This window comes from Anolis sagrei, chromosome 1 (genome assembly GCF_037176765.1).
Source record: "Anolis sagrei isolate rAnoSag1 chromosome 1, rAnoSag1.mat, whole genome shotgun sequence".
NCBI lineage: Eukaryota > Metazoa > Chordata > Lepidosauria > Squamata > Dactyloidae > Anolis > Anolis sagrei.
The window spans coordinates 108,611,660-108,626,458 of record NC_090021.1 but is presented as its reverse complement, the minus strand read 5'-3'; positions in this window follow the sequence as shown (position 1 = coordinate 108,626,458).

The following is a 14,799-nucleotide window of genomic DNA, read 5'->3' as shown; positions in this document are numbered from 1 at the left end:
CAACTTCCATGACTCAATAACATTGAGCCATGGCAGTTAAACTAGTTTCAAACTGCATCAATTCTACTGTGTAGATCACCTATAAATAGAATTGCACTCCTAACTGGAAACAGGCGAAAAATGCCTATCACATTCAGTCACACTTGATTCCAAAGAATATGATTAGATTCAGCTACAAGCTGCCACAAAATGATAGACCAAGGGAAAAACTGAAAAAAATACCAAAGGAGACTGAAAGATGGCATAGAGTTGCATTGGCTTGAATGACTGTTTGCAAATATTTATTTTTCTCATCTTGAGGCCTCAGGTATGTTTGACTTCAGGCACAGTAGGAGCAATCCGTGTATCTAGGAGAAAACAGTTATGTTGAATAAACAGCTTAATAGAACAGAATCTTAAGAAATGGATGTATTGCATCACACTCGGCGTGGTGCAGACAAGTTCTGATTTAATTAGTAATAATTAACTTGTCATGTCACTCAAAGGGTCTTGGTGACATGTTTTCTCAAAACTGAATCAACGACTGCTTGTAAATTTATTTGTGATGAATAAAAACAGAGCAACAATACTGAGCAGCAAAGTAGGAGTGTGAGTGAAGGCGATCATGGAAAGATGTATTTATGAATACTGTCAGCTCTGCATTCATGTGGGTGCTGGCTGTATTTACATAAGAACCATTTGTGCTAGGAAAGATGCTACTAATGTGCCATATGTTCTTTGTGTGCCTAGCTTTTAAGCAAGTAAATGCCTTTTGGAAGTAGAAACAGCAATGTTTACACATAACACTTTGGCATGCAAACTTTGGGTTGGCACATTTTTCACCAACCCATGAAAACACGGTCCAAGTATGTTAGCCATATGTTCAATGGATAAAAATGAGGAAAACAGAACGGCATCAAAGATTACCTTGATGTGATTATGAAGACATTGCTAGCTATAGCTTTTGGTATTTAATATTAAGAATAACATTTCATCCATGTGTGATAAGTATTTGAATCAGAAGAAGGGAACTTATTATTATGTCTGAGGAAATACAATTAATCTCTAAGTTTCATTTAATTGCTCTGATTATATAACTAGGGGACCCTCCACACAGCCATATAACCCAGGCTATCATGGCAGAAAATCCCACAATATTTGCTTTGAATAAGGTTATCTGAATCCACACTGTTATATATTCCATGATATTAGTTACTTGTGTAATAATCAGAGTTATAGTACTAAATGGTGGAAAAGAAATATCAAATACTTCAGGTGATACCTTGTTGGCTCTTTCAAATATTGAGAGAATAATGTAGTGGATGGGAGAAGATTATGTTTTGTTCCACTAGCAAAAATGTTATAACATTGAGATAGTGTTTTTTTTTTTAAAGTAACTAACTTAATTATTTTTGGCAATAAAAACATTAATCATGTCTTATCAAAATTGTAACAACAGTGGCAATTAAAAATTGAGAAGTGGGGTTTGGGCTACATAAGTTCTTTGAGGAAAGGGGGCTAAGTTACACAGCCAGTCCTCACTCTGTTTTTTCAAGGAGATGTCACTCAACCATACTCTGATAAGGAAGAGGACAGACTGGCTTCTGCCACTGGATTTGCATAAATCCCAAGTCAAAAGCAGGCATCAAGTGAGAGAAAAGTCAAAATGCATCGGGCTGCTGCAGGCTCAGATAATTTTGAACAACTCCGGTGGCCTGGCTAATCCACATCATATTTTCCTTCCATCCAGCCAATGGTGGGGAAGGACAAGGGCCACAGAAACAGAATAAAAAAATGTAATGTATTGGCTGGACAGTTGGAGCTTTGCTACATTCCCTCAGCCCTCAGCCTTCTCAAAGACAAAACAAGACTTCCCAGAAGTAATCAGCAATATTTTCCAGTACCATACCCCCTTGTTTTTTTCCATTTCCATGTCCATTTATGTTTTCATTTGAAGTTTATCAGAGATATCCAAAGCCATGGACCTTAGGTCAGAGGTTAATAGCTCCTTTAAGTTTGAACCAACACCTGGAGAGGACTTACTGCCATGTAGCATGGAAGCCACCAGCTATCACAATAGGATATTATATCTAGCTTTCTGGTTTCCATTCCTGGTGCCATATAAAATTTAGTCATTAAAATGTTGGATGCTGGGTGCCATGCATGAGTGATAAAGGAATTAATCTGGGCATTTCACTCCCAATATATTTCAGTGCCAAATTCACAGTGCCAAATTCCAACAAAATATGCTAACTCTAGATATTTAAGCATAACCCCCTTTTCCATTTTCACAGCTACATTCCACTTTATCTTAGCTCACCCCCCCTTTTTTTTCTGGAAATGTTTATTTTAATATTCTTACCGAGTTTGCAGCATGCAAAATCAGCTCAATATGTTTCCAATGGGGTTTGGCAAAACATTTGTCAGAGAAACTAGATAAGATAGTGTTGAAAATCAAGCACAGATTGTTGGGTAATGAACATTACTGTTCCCATTCTTGCTGAATAATCTACTCCATAATATTGGTAATAACTCTGTTTTTAAAAGCTACAGCGGTTAGCTAAAAGGAGCAGCAAAGAGCTAGTTGGTGGTCTTAGATTTTAACAGACGGTTTCCCTAACCAAGTCAAATAGTACAAATTTCCAGTGATTTGTCACTGGGCTATATTTCACTCCCTCAGCAAAATGCCACAAATTTGGGGTCAAGGCCATTGAAGCTGCACTAAACACATATTACTTTTCAGCCAGCTTTGTGTCTGGCAATCAAAAGCTGACAGTTTGTCTTTGCACATTATTTTTTAGACCTATTGCAGGTCATACTGCTTATTATTTATTACAAGCCACAAACAAGAAAGAGCTGATGTGGCTTCCCCATTAAACATAGCTTTCCCACTACCATATTTACTTACTTACTTAGGCGATCCCTCGTTGGACGAGTAAGATGGTCTTCCATTATGGATTTCCTTGTGGGTCCGTATGTGGCTGTGGAGCCCTATTCTTGCTCTGCATCTTCTTCCGCAGTGAGGGCATTGGTTTCCAGGTGGAAGGCGGTCCCGGTCGGGGTTGGCTTGATGCGCTTTCCTCCTGGCACGTTTCTCTCTTTCACCCTCCACTCGTGCCTCCTCAAATTCTGCAGCACTGCTGGTCACAGCTGTCCTCCAGCTGGAGCGCTCAAGGGCCAGGGCTTCCCAGTTCTCAGTGTCTATGCCAGAGTTTTTAAGGTTGGCTTTGAGCCCATCTTTAAATCTCTTTTCCTGTCCACCAACATTCTGTTTTCCGTTCTTAAGTTCGGAGTAGAGCAACTGCTTTGGGAGACGGTGGTCAGGCATCCGGACAACGTGGCCGGCCCAGCGGAGTTGATGTTGGAGGACCATCGCTTCAATGCTGGTGGTCTTTGCTTCCTCCAGCACACTGACGTTTGTCCGCTTGTCTTCCCAGGAGATTTGCAGGATTTTCCGGAGGCAGCGCTGATGGAAACGTTCCAGGAGCTGCATGTGACGTCTGTAGACAGTCCACGTCTCACAGGCATAGAGCAGGGTTGGGAGGACAATAGCTTTATAGACAAGCACCTTGGTCTCCCTACGGATGTCCCGGTCCTCAAACACTCTCTGCTTCATTCTGGAAAATGCTGCACTTACAGAGCTCAGGCGGTGTTGTATTTCAGCGTCGATGTTGACTTTGGTGGAGAGGTGGCTGCCAAGGTAGCGGAAATGGTCCACATTTTCTAATGTTACGCCATTAAGCTGTATTACTGGCATTGGAGAGGGATGGGCTGGTGACTGCTGGAACAGCACCTTGGTTTTCTCAATGTTCAGTGACAGGCCGAGCTTCTCATATGCTTCTGCAAAGGTGTTTAGAGTGGCTTGTAGATCTTCTTCTGAATGCGCACAGACAACATTGTCATCAGCATACTGGAGTTCTATAACAGCTGTTGTTGTAACCTTGGTTTTGGCTTTCAGTCTGCTGAGGTTGAATAGCTTGCCATCTGTCCGATAGATTATTTCCACTCCGGTGGGAAGCCTCCCATCAACAAGGTGAAGTATCATAGCGATGAAGATGGAGAATAGAGTTGGGGCAATAACACATCCCTGTTTGACACCGGATTCCACTTTAAATGGGTCACTTTGGGAGCCACTGCTGTCCAAGACTGTTGCCATCATGTCATCATGGAGGAGCCGCAGGATGTTCACAAATTTGCTTGGGCACCCGATTTTGTGGAGGATGGTCCAGAGAGCGCTGCGATTCACTGTGTCGAATGCCTTTGCAAGGTCGATGAATGCCATGTACAGAGGTTGGTTTTGTTCCCTGCATTTTTCTTGGAGCTGTCGTGCAGTGAAGATCATGTCCACGGTTCCTCTGGAGGGGCGGAAGCCATTCTGAGATTCTGGGAGGGTGTCTTCTGAGAGGGGCAGAAGGCGGTTTGCAAGGATTCTTGCGAGGATTTTCCCAGTGGAGGTTAGAAGGGAGATACCTCGATAGTTTCCGCAGTCTGTTCTTTCCCCTTTTTTGAAGAGGGTGATGATGGTGGCATCCTTGAAATCTGCTGGGATTTTCTCGGTCACCCACACTTTTCCTATGAGCTGGTGGAGTTGGTGTGTCAGCTCAGGTCCTCCCTCTTTCAAGATTTCAGCAGGGATCCCGTCTGGTCCACTGGCTTTGTTATTCTTCTGTTGGTTGATGGCATTGCTGACTTCTTCCAAACTAGGCAGTGCTGCAAGCTCAGCCCTGGTTTGTTGTTGTGGGATTTGTGAGAGGACCTCTTCGGCCACATTGGAGCTGCGGTTCAGGAGGCTTTGGTAGTGTTCTTTCCAACGTAGTGCAATTGAGTTTTGGTCCTTCAGGAGTTTGGTTCCATCTGATGAGCGTAGAGGCTGTATGCCATGGTTTCTTGGTCCGTAGATGACCTTTGTGGCTTTGAAAAATCCCTGAGCATTATGGGTATCTGCCAGGTGTTGGATTTCTTCGGCCTTCTTTGTCCACCAGATGTTCTTGAGTTCTCTTGTCCTTCTTTGGACCTCAGCTTTTGCACTGGCATAGATCTTTTTCTTAGCAGCACAGTTGATGTCCAACGAGGGATCGCCTAAGTAGGTAGTAAGTACAGTTGATGTCTCTCTGCCATGCTTGGAAGGCTTTCCTTTTCTTGTCAATTAGCTGTTGGATCTCGATGTCATTTTCATCAAACCAGTCTTGATGTTTCTTGGCTTGGTATCCAATAGTTTCTTCGCAGGCTTGGATGATGGAGGTCTTCAGTTTGTTCCAATGTTCCTCAACATTTTTGGGGTGTACTGTGGGTAGATGGTCCTTGAGTGCTGTTTGTAGATGGGCTCGTCTGGAGGGCTCCTGAAGGGCTTGGGTGTTCATTTTGCGCCTTGCCTTCCTTCCTTGGAGTCTGCGCTTGGGAGCGATCTTGATAGCCATCGAGGATCGAATTAGCCTGTGGTCAGTCCAGCAGTCGTCAGCACCTGTCATGGCTCTTGTGAGGAGCACGTCACGGCGGTCTCTGGCGCGTGTTATTACATAGTCTAAGAGGTGCCAATGCTTTGACCGTGGGTGCTTCCATGATGTCTTGAACTTGTTTTTCTGGCGGAAGAGCGTGTTGGTGATGACAAGGTTGTGCTCCGCACATTTGGTGAGAAGCAGGATGCCATTTGAGTTGCTGTTTCCAACCCCGTCTTTTCCTATGGTCCCTGGCCACAGGTCGAAGTCTCGCCCGACTCTTGCATTGAAGTCCCCCAGGAGGATGATTTTGTCCTCCTTAGGTATCCCCGATAGGACGGTGTCCAGCTGACAGTAGAATTTCTCCTTGATGTCTTCGTCAGCATCTAGTGTTGGTGCATAGGCACTTATGATGGTTGCCCGTTGGTTTTTGGCAAGATCGATTCGGAGGGTTGAGAGACGTTCGTTGATGCCAGTAGGTGCTTCGGTCAGATGTTTTACCAGATCATTCCTGATAGCAAAGCCAACTCCGTGCAGTCTTTTGTCTTCTTCGGGCAGTCCCTTCCAGAAGAAGGTGTAGCCTCCTTTTTCTTCCTTCAGCTGTCCCTCTCCTGCTCTCCGGGTCTCCTGAAGGGCTGCTATGTCGATGTTGAAGCGTCCCAGCTCCCTTGCAATGATGGCAGTTCTGCGTTCGGGGCGTTCACTGCCACTGTTGTCCATCAGAGTCCATACGTTCCACGTACCGAAGTTCATTTTCCTTTTTTGGCCGCAAGGTGGTGACCCCACTGGACGCGGCAGTCCAGTCAGGGATAAGTGAGGCAGACTATGTTTAGGGCACCTTTTCTAGCCCCCTCCCCATCTGGGGTGAGCAGAGTGGGTCCTCAAAAGGGCTGCTCAGTCGCGGATACAGCTGCCGAACTACTCAACTGCCTCGGACCTTGAGGTAGAACGACTGAGTCCGTACCCACCGCCCATGTGCCAGTCTGTGACTAGGGGCTTCCAGATTTCACAGTCCTGCCCCCGTCGCCACTCGCTGATCGCCATGGGGCTTTGGTTGGTTTGTTTTTATTTTCTTGGAAGACGCCTGTGCGTGGGTTTTTTTAATGTGTGGAGGTCAGTGCACAACTGATCAACACACAGACTTCACAGAGTGAAGTTCCACTGGTGATGTAGTTTAACACAATGACCATGGCTTCTCAGTCTGTTGCAGCCTTCTTCCGCCTTTGCTGCCGTTGTAACATGTGCCATGTTATCCTCCGCCTGCTCCGCCGTTGAGGTCTTTGGGTCTTCGGACTGTGCTTGGTCTGGAACCTCCCCCGCGGCCACTCCTGGGAGTGCACGACTCCAGTTGTTGTGCCTACAGGTTCATCGGAACTACCATATTTATGAAGGGAAGGGAAGATCTACAGGTAGCTTCCAAAGCTATCTTGAGAGGAGACAAAAGGATTTCCCTGAGAAGTCCATAAACACCCTTTATGCTTGTACTTCTATCAGGTTTCAGCAAAACTGAAGTCTGTGGATAAGCTCCTACGTCATCTCAACATAGCATACAAATCCACCGGTGGAGTTACACAACACTACCATGTAGTGAATACCACCATAGTGCAATTTGTGAGAGACTATGAATGTGCATAGCTGTCAGCTCACTGCACAATGAAAAATGCACAGGAGCAATGTGCATTGCATAATATGTATTGACACACTGCACTAGATGCATTAATGTGCATTTGCAGGGGTTTCACATGTGGTACTTTGTTCCTTTTCCCCGTTTTCTGAATATGTCAATCCACATTTCCAAAAGGTCACTCAGTATGATAACACAACTCACAGTTCCATATTTCATCAGCAAGATTCTAGACTGTGTCTAGATTGGCCCATGGGTTTGCCTTATATCCAAACTAGATTTAACTAGGCCAGTTTTCCTCATTCTAATATACTACATTTGAGCTAGACTATAATTCTATCGGCCACATGACCTTGGAGATGTCTACAGACAACATCGGCTCTTTGGCTTAGAAATGGAGATGAGCTCGACACCCCAGAGTCGGACATGACTTAATGTCAGGGGAAACCTTTACCATTACTTTTAATTCTATCATCCATAAGGTGAACACCCAATAGGCCAATTAGGTGGGAGTAGGAGGCACTTCCTAACAGTACTGGAATGAAGTGGACTACATGGTGATGGCTTAGAGTGATTGTTCCAAACCTCTGGTTCACCGGGTGTTTGGGAGTCAACTTCCAGAAGCCCCAGCCAGTTTGGCCAACTGCCAGGTATTCAAGGAGCTGATGTCCAAAACATGTGGAGGACAAATGATTGGAAAACACAGGTTTAAATGATCTTTTAAATATCCTTTCAGGGTTCTTTAAAAATATGCGCAGTTAATGAATTCATCTATTTCTTATACTGGCAGAACAATACATTAACCTGTACTCCAGCCCCAGCCAAAATACATAATAAGCTAGTATTCTTAAAAGGTTAATTTAAAAGGTTCAGAAAAGGTATTGTTTATCCTACTGATATAATATCCAAGTAGAACCCTTAATGCCAGCATTGCAGCTGCGTCTTTACTAAGTTACACAGGTCATTAAACTTGCTGTACTGATGTAAAAACCCATTAGCAGTTTTCCCCTTCTTCAATGGATGAAATGGAAGATATTGAGTGAACAGAAAACTAAAACATCAGCAGAGTAGCAAATCAATGGAGCAAAGAGATGCCTATTTCAAACAGCATGACATTTCCAGCATTTCTCCCATCACTCTGTCGCCAACAGATTTTCATTCAACCTTAGGCAGAGTCAGAAAAGTTTATTTTTGGACTGCAACTCCAGGGATCCCCTAGCCATGCTAGAAAAGTTTGGGTATTATAGTGCAAGGCTAACTTTTTCAAACTCTGGTTCTAAGGCCCTAGTCAGCTCATTCCCACCATTATCCCTTGAGTGCTTTCAATTGTCATGAACTATGGATTCCAGGCTCAGCCTGCTTGGTTCACTGAAAGAAGAAAAAAATAACATCATATTTATTTTTATTGGATGTCCTTTTCATGAATACATTTTAGAATGGCTTTATAGATGAATTGTGATATGCATTTCTTTTTGTGTGTTTTACCTACATATGTTTAAATTGATTCATTGCATTTAATTGCAGTGAACTGCTTTGGCTATCATTTGTGGGTACAAAGGAAATAAGAAAAGAAACAAATGGCCTCCGAGGAGTTTTGGTTTACCTTTACCTGATTCATTCAGTCTGATGAAATAAGAGAAACTGAAGGGGAGTAAGCACCACCACATGATTTGAACTTATTTGTGCCTCAAACTATTACCTATGAAAGGTACTGTAAGAAAACTTTACCCAAAGCATGTTTACTTAAAACGGGATACCCTAATAATAATAATTTTGAATAGGTCTAATGGTGATGACAGTGGAATGCATGAGGATAAAGGAACAGGCCAAATGGGATCCAATTTAGCTGCAAGATTACCTCAAAGTTTGAGAATATTCAAGTTTCCTGCAAACTCCAGAGTGTCCCCTAACTTTGCTTAATGCAGATAGTGAAGAGTTACAATTTGACACATTGCTACTATTTAAACTAGTTGGTATTCTGAGCACACTCCCATTAAACACAGTGTTTCTCATAATCTTGAGACAATTTTCCTAAAAATGTGCAGTTCTTACATTTTGTAGATTAGCTTGGAGGTCTGTTATATGGATATCAGAATAATCTGGAGCATCCACTATCTGTTTAACAACAATTTTGAGCATCATGTTTAGTACCTTTCTCATTAAAGAGAAAACCCTCCTGCCCATAGAAAAAATAATGTTTCAAAGAAAGACTAAGCAAATGTTTCTTTTTAACACCCTACTTTTAAATCTTTAATATGTTTTCTTAGATGGAGTAGAATTTGTACTTCTGATCATCTACCCATAGCAGTAGTTCCCAACCTTTTTTTGATAAGGGACCACTTGATCAGGGACCCCTTGACGAGGGATCACTTGAATAGGAACCACTTTGACCAGGGGCCACTCTCCAACATTAGTACCAAAAGGGTTACGAATCCATTTTTGGTCAAATTTAGATTCGGTTTGATTACTTGGGGTGGGGATTCAGAAAATTGCATTGGATAGATCACATAGTTTTTGATACAGATCATATGCCATCCAGTAGTCACCATCTGCTTGCCCACAGAAAACCATGTTTAATAATCTAGAGCTGGTGTGGTAGTAGTAATCTTTCATGGGTAGTCAGTCTCTCTCCTTCCGACATCCCCATTGCCTTGGCACTATAACATGGCTTTGCAAGACCAGTTGCTCTCATTGCCGCATGGTTTTGTGGCAATGATGTAGTAATGGTGAGGTCGCAGACCATATTTTCGTTTTTGCAGATTACTGGTTGTCCACGGACCACAGGTTGGGAACCACTGACCTATAGTGACAAGTGGTATACTTTGGGAAGGATTTTCACATTTGATTCACCTGAATACAACACAAAAATAGATGTTCAACCAAAGCAAAGAAATTTACACCAGATAACCAATCTGTGTTTCTTAGAATTTTGTACATTTACTCCCAATACATTGAAGTTTAAATTCCCTTTCTCTGAAGAAGAGATAATCAAAGCAAAGAGAAGTTCTATATTTGATAATTTTATTAGGAAAGCCAAGCTGGTCATACATGAACGAACAAGAAAGTGCTTTTCCCATCTGTGCTCCATATGATACTGATAATTTTCCAGAGCTGTCTGAAATAATTTCTAATAGAAAAAAAAATGAATTGGCCCATCACTCTGCAGAATCAGCTGCTGAACACTTCAAAGATTTTTCTTTTGTTTCCCTGAACTTCATGAACCAATATTTAAGGGTCTGCTTCAAACAGAAGAAATAAATTATAAGTATTTTTTCTCCCAGAATTCTGCTTCAGGTGGTCATAAAATAATAACAATCCAACAAATGGATTCTTGTTTTCTCAGCCTGAGATAGTTATTCTTAATCATTGTACTAGTATATTAACCATCTTTTTAAAAGACTCAAGAAAAATACTATTATTACAAGCTTCTACATCTCTACATATATTAGCCTGGAAATGAAACATGGGATTCAGTCCAAAAACTCCTCAGAACAGAAATATCTTGGGTGCATGTTGCTATCTGCCCAAATATAGCTGTGTATAGTCACGGATCCTTTTAACGTTCCATTGTATATTGAGAGGTATGTTGGCAATCTGCTCACATCAGAGGTGGGCAATTGGACAGGGATTTGATTTTGATTTGGGCCAGCTGCCATCAGAGGATGCCCAAATACTTTCATTTCCTTCCATGTCTCCTTCAAAATGGTACCCAGAAGAGGATACATCACTTTTTGCTGTTTGAAAGGAGAAATGGAGAGATAAGGAAGCATTTGAGAGGAGAATTCTAAGGGAAACTTGAGGGAGGTTAGCATGTTCACATGCATTGGTTGGTCTTGCTGGGTTAAATCCCCCCCCCCCCCGATCACTTAAAAATAGAGGGAATTTAAATTTTCATTTTAATGGTTCCCTCATTTATTTTTCAGGATATATTTTATGCACTATTCAGAAGTGTTTCTGGGGTTCAGGCATTTCCTTTGGATTGAGTTTGCATCTTGAACTGAATATATCACTTTTCAGATCAATCAGCAGTTCATCTTTGGTATTTTCTTGATTTTTCCAAATTTTTCAAACATTTCTCCAAACACACAGTTGTTAATGCATTCACAAATGTATAATTTGGAGAAATCTGTATCCCAAAAACATACCTGTTGGTCAGTAATTAGCAAAACATTGAACTGAGAGAGATTGCTTGCAAACACACACACATATTGCAAACAGGTGGGAAAATGTGTATGCTAGGGAAAACATCAACAATGAAGCAGTTAAACGGTTATAACCCCTGAAGTTCTCTGGTTTCTGCCCAGATACTCCAATTTGGCTGTTTTTCATCATATCAAAACAGAATCAAGTCACACAGGTGTTTATAGAACATGCATAATGTTCAGAAATAGAAGGGTAGCCAATGAAACTCTTTCAATAAGCTTGTTTTGTGCTCCCTGTAGCCACCAGTCTAGCCATTTTTTTTAGATGTGTTGAAATTTCTGAGTAGTTTTGAAAGGCAGCCCCAAATAGTAGAGGAAATTACAGTGGTCCAAATGGAGTATTATCAAGGCATGTTTTACCTTGCAAGATCTGAAAATGGTCTTAAATGTGCAAACACAACACTGGCCACCAATGAAACCCGGGCCTTCAAGGTTTGTCTAAACCTCGGACTACAGGGGGGAATGTAACCTCCATTCTCTATAGGTTACATTCCTACCCTCTGATCTTCTCCTCAACTGATTATAAATACCTTTGTCTTATTTGGACAATGTTTCAGTTTGCCTGCTTTCATCCTGGCCATTGCTGGTAATAGACTGATTTAGTACTGAAATAGATACCTTGGAGATAGATAGAAAAAGATAGAGAGCTGTCTCTCAGCAAATTTGTGGATGACACCAAAAATTCATGACTCCAGAAACCTTTCCCAGTGGTTTCATGCCCAAGATGTTGAACAGTCATCTCCATCACCACCTCCAGGAAGGAACACAGCCACCATAGAACAGATTTCACAACAAGGACACCATGATGAATGGTTAGAGTGCTTTTGTGGTCCAGCAAAACCATCAGGGACACACTTCTTTCCTCAATCCCAACCCAGTTTCAAGCAGAGGACAGCCACCAATTCTAACAAAAGCTTCTTTCCATCCCACGGCCAGGCCTGAGGCCACATAGAAATGAATCTAGATCATCCATTTCATCCAGGAATCTTTTGATGCAGAATGCATTTCAGCAAAACTGCAAAGAAAAATATCACCAAAGGATGTAATTGGTTAATCTATTTGCCAGGTCTGTGTACTCTTGGAATTAGCTATAAATTGGTCTCTGCAATGACTCACAAGTAATTAGTAATAGGATGTTAACTTTTCCATTTGAACTACCTCTTTGTGTTATGATGTGAGCTTAAGAAGAGCCGACCCTGTTCTCACTTATCCAGTGTAGCCAACTGTATTACATCAGGGTGGAGCTGATGTAAGAGGAAACCTGGTCCAGAACCTTTCTACTCCTTGTGAATGCGGACTTTATTTGAACTGCCTGGAAATCAAATCTTAGTGTGAAATTGAAGTTTACTTTTTTTCCAAAGCAAAAGAAACAAATGCTCCATTAAAAAAAAGGTCTCATTATAGTTTTTATGCCTGCTGAATGTCTGAGATGGTTTCTTGTGATAGTGACAAATTATGTGAGGAAGAGACTAGGCAGTTACAATCCTTTATCAAAAATGTTTTTGGGCGCTCTTACAGAATTTCCATGATATTCTCATTTTACAGAAGACCTCAGGAATTCTCATCAATGGTGGCATATTTTTTTGAAAATATTTGCACGCTGACTCTTTAAATCAGGTCCTTCCAAACAATTTATATTCTTTATTTACTGTTATAAAACACAATGGAAAAGGAAGAACAATGTTAGATAATCAAGGCTACTAACAAAAATAAAACAGTAAATTAGAGTTGGACTGGATGGACGTCATGCTTTTTTCAGATCTCTCATTCTTTGAATCTGTAGCAATATATGCTAAAATAAAATATTGTTTGTGTATGTGTGTGCCTATGCATGCATACACATTTGTATGTGCACCAAAAAGTCAACAGTAAGAAGAGGGGGATGGAAAAAGAAATGATGGGTGGGTACACATACCTGGGGCCATTGTGTCATTTGAAGAAAATCCAGGAGTTGGTAGCATCAGTGAAGGTTCACAAACCTCTTAAGCAAAGGGCCCAATTCACAGTCTCCCAGACTGTTGAGGGGCTGGACTATAGTTTGAAAAATGCCTATGCACACTGCACAAAACTTATTTGTATTGCATAGAGTCTAGAAAAACATTATATACATATATATGTCCATAGTCCATGAGGCATATGATCCTAGTGGAAAAGATGAGAGCTTCTGTAGAGAAAAAGTGCAGTAGGGTAATGTGGTTTTTTAAAATATAAAATGCATTCAATTTTATGCAAGAACTCCTCTTCTTCCTCCTCCAAAAAGCAACTTTTGCAAGCAACTAAATTTTACTCAAAGAAATCTCGAAGTATATAAAATCTCAGAGCAGCTGGTCATATTTACAACCATCTCCAATACTGTTTCTTCTTCAGGATCTGAAAATTTATGAGCATTCCTTGCGTTGGTGGTGTTGACATAGAAAATATGGCTACAAATACTTGCATTTCTAACACCCTTTTGAATGGTTTCATAATTGGATGTATATGCATTCATTCTCTTTATGACTAGAAAATATTTGGTTGTTAAGGTATGCTGAGATGATATGACAATTCTATATGTGGTATTAAATTGACAATGACCTACTTAGGCCCAGGCAATCTTTGAAAAATGCTCCAAGTTGGCTTAGCCCAATACTTCAGAAGCAAACATGGTCTGTACTTACTCTTTGTGGTACACTGAAAAATATGGAGGAAAAAGTATTACTACTGCCTGAAGGGTACACATATCAAGCAAAGATTCAAAATCTGTTCTGCTCATTATTGGAAATATCCTCTAAAACCGTCAAGGTAGAAAGGAAGAAATTCCATGGAATTACCAAGATGTTTCTGGACCTGAAAGTTTATACCAAAAATGTAGATAGCAGATAATTGGAAGCTGACTCTTGAGCTGGAAGAAGAATGCTGGCTGACATTACATGGAGAATTCAAAGTCACAACATTTGGCTATCAACAGGTATTTCTAATTTTTTTTAGTTTCTTTGGCATAGCAAAGTTCCTTGCTGCATTCTTTCTTTGCTATAATGCAAATTGTAATGTCAAGAGACTTGGCTAGTCATAATCAAATCAGGTGACAGCCAAGGCAGAATATCAAGTAACCTATTTAATAATGATCCATTCTCCTTTCATGACTGTATCCTAAATGTCATACAGGCATTGTTGGATCCTATATGGTTTGAGCAAAGACAACCTGCATTTGTAGCTCTTGTACTTGTACTTGTGCAATGAAAAGGCCCAGTGTTCAAAGAATAAACCGGGTGTGGCAACTGTTTACTGTTATTTTCAAGTCCCTTATCATGGTTCTCTGGAAAAGCAAAATAAGTTAATTAAGTTAATTAATCTGTGGTGCTGGAGGAAAATTCTGAGAGTGCCTTGGACTGTAAGAAGATCAAACCAGTCCTACTCTAGGAAATAAAGCCAGACTGCTCACTGGAGGGAAGGATATTAGAGGCAAAGATGAAGTACTTTGGCCACATAATGAGAAGACAGTAAAGCTTGGAAAAGACAATGATGCTGGGGAAAATAGAAGGAAAAGGAAGAGGGGCTGACCAAGGGATGGATGGCATCC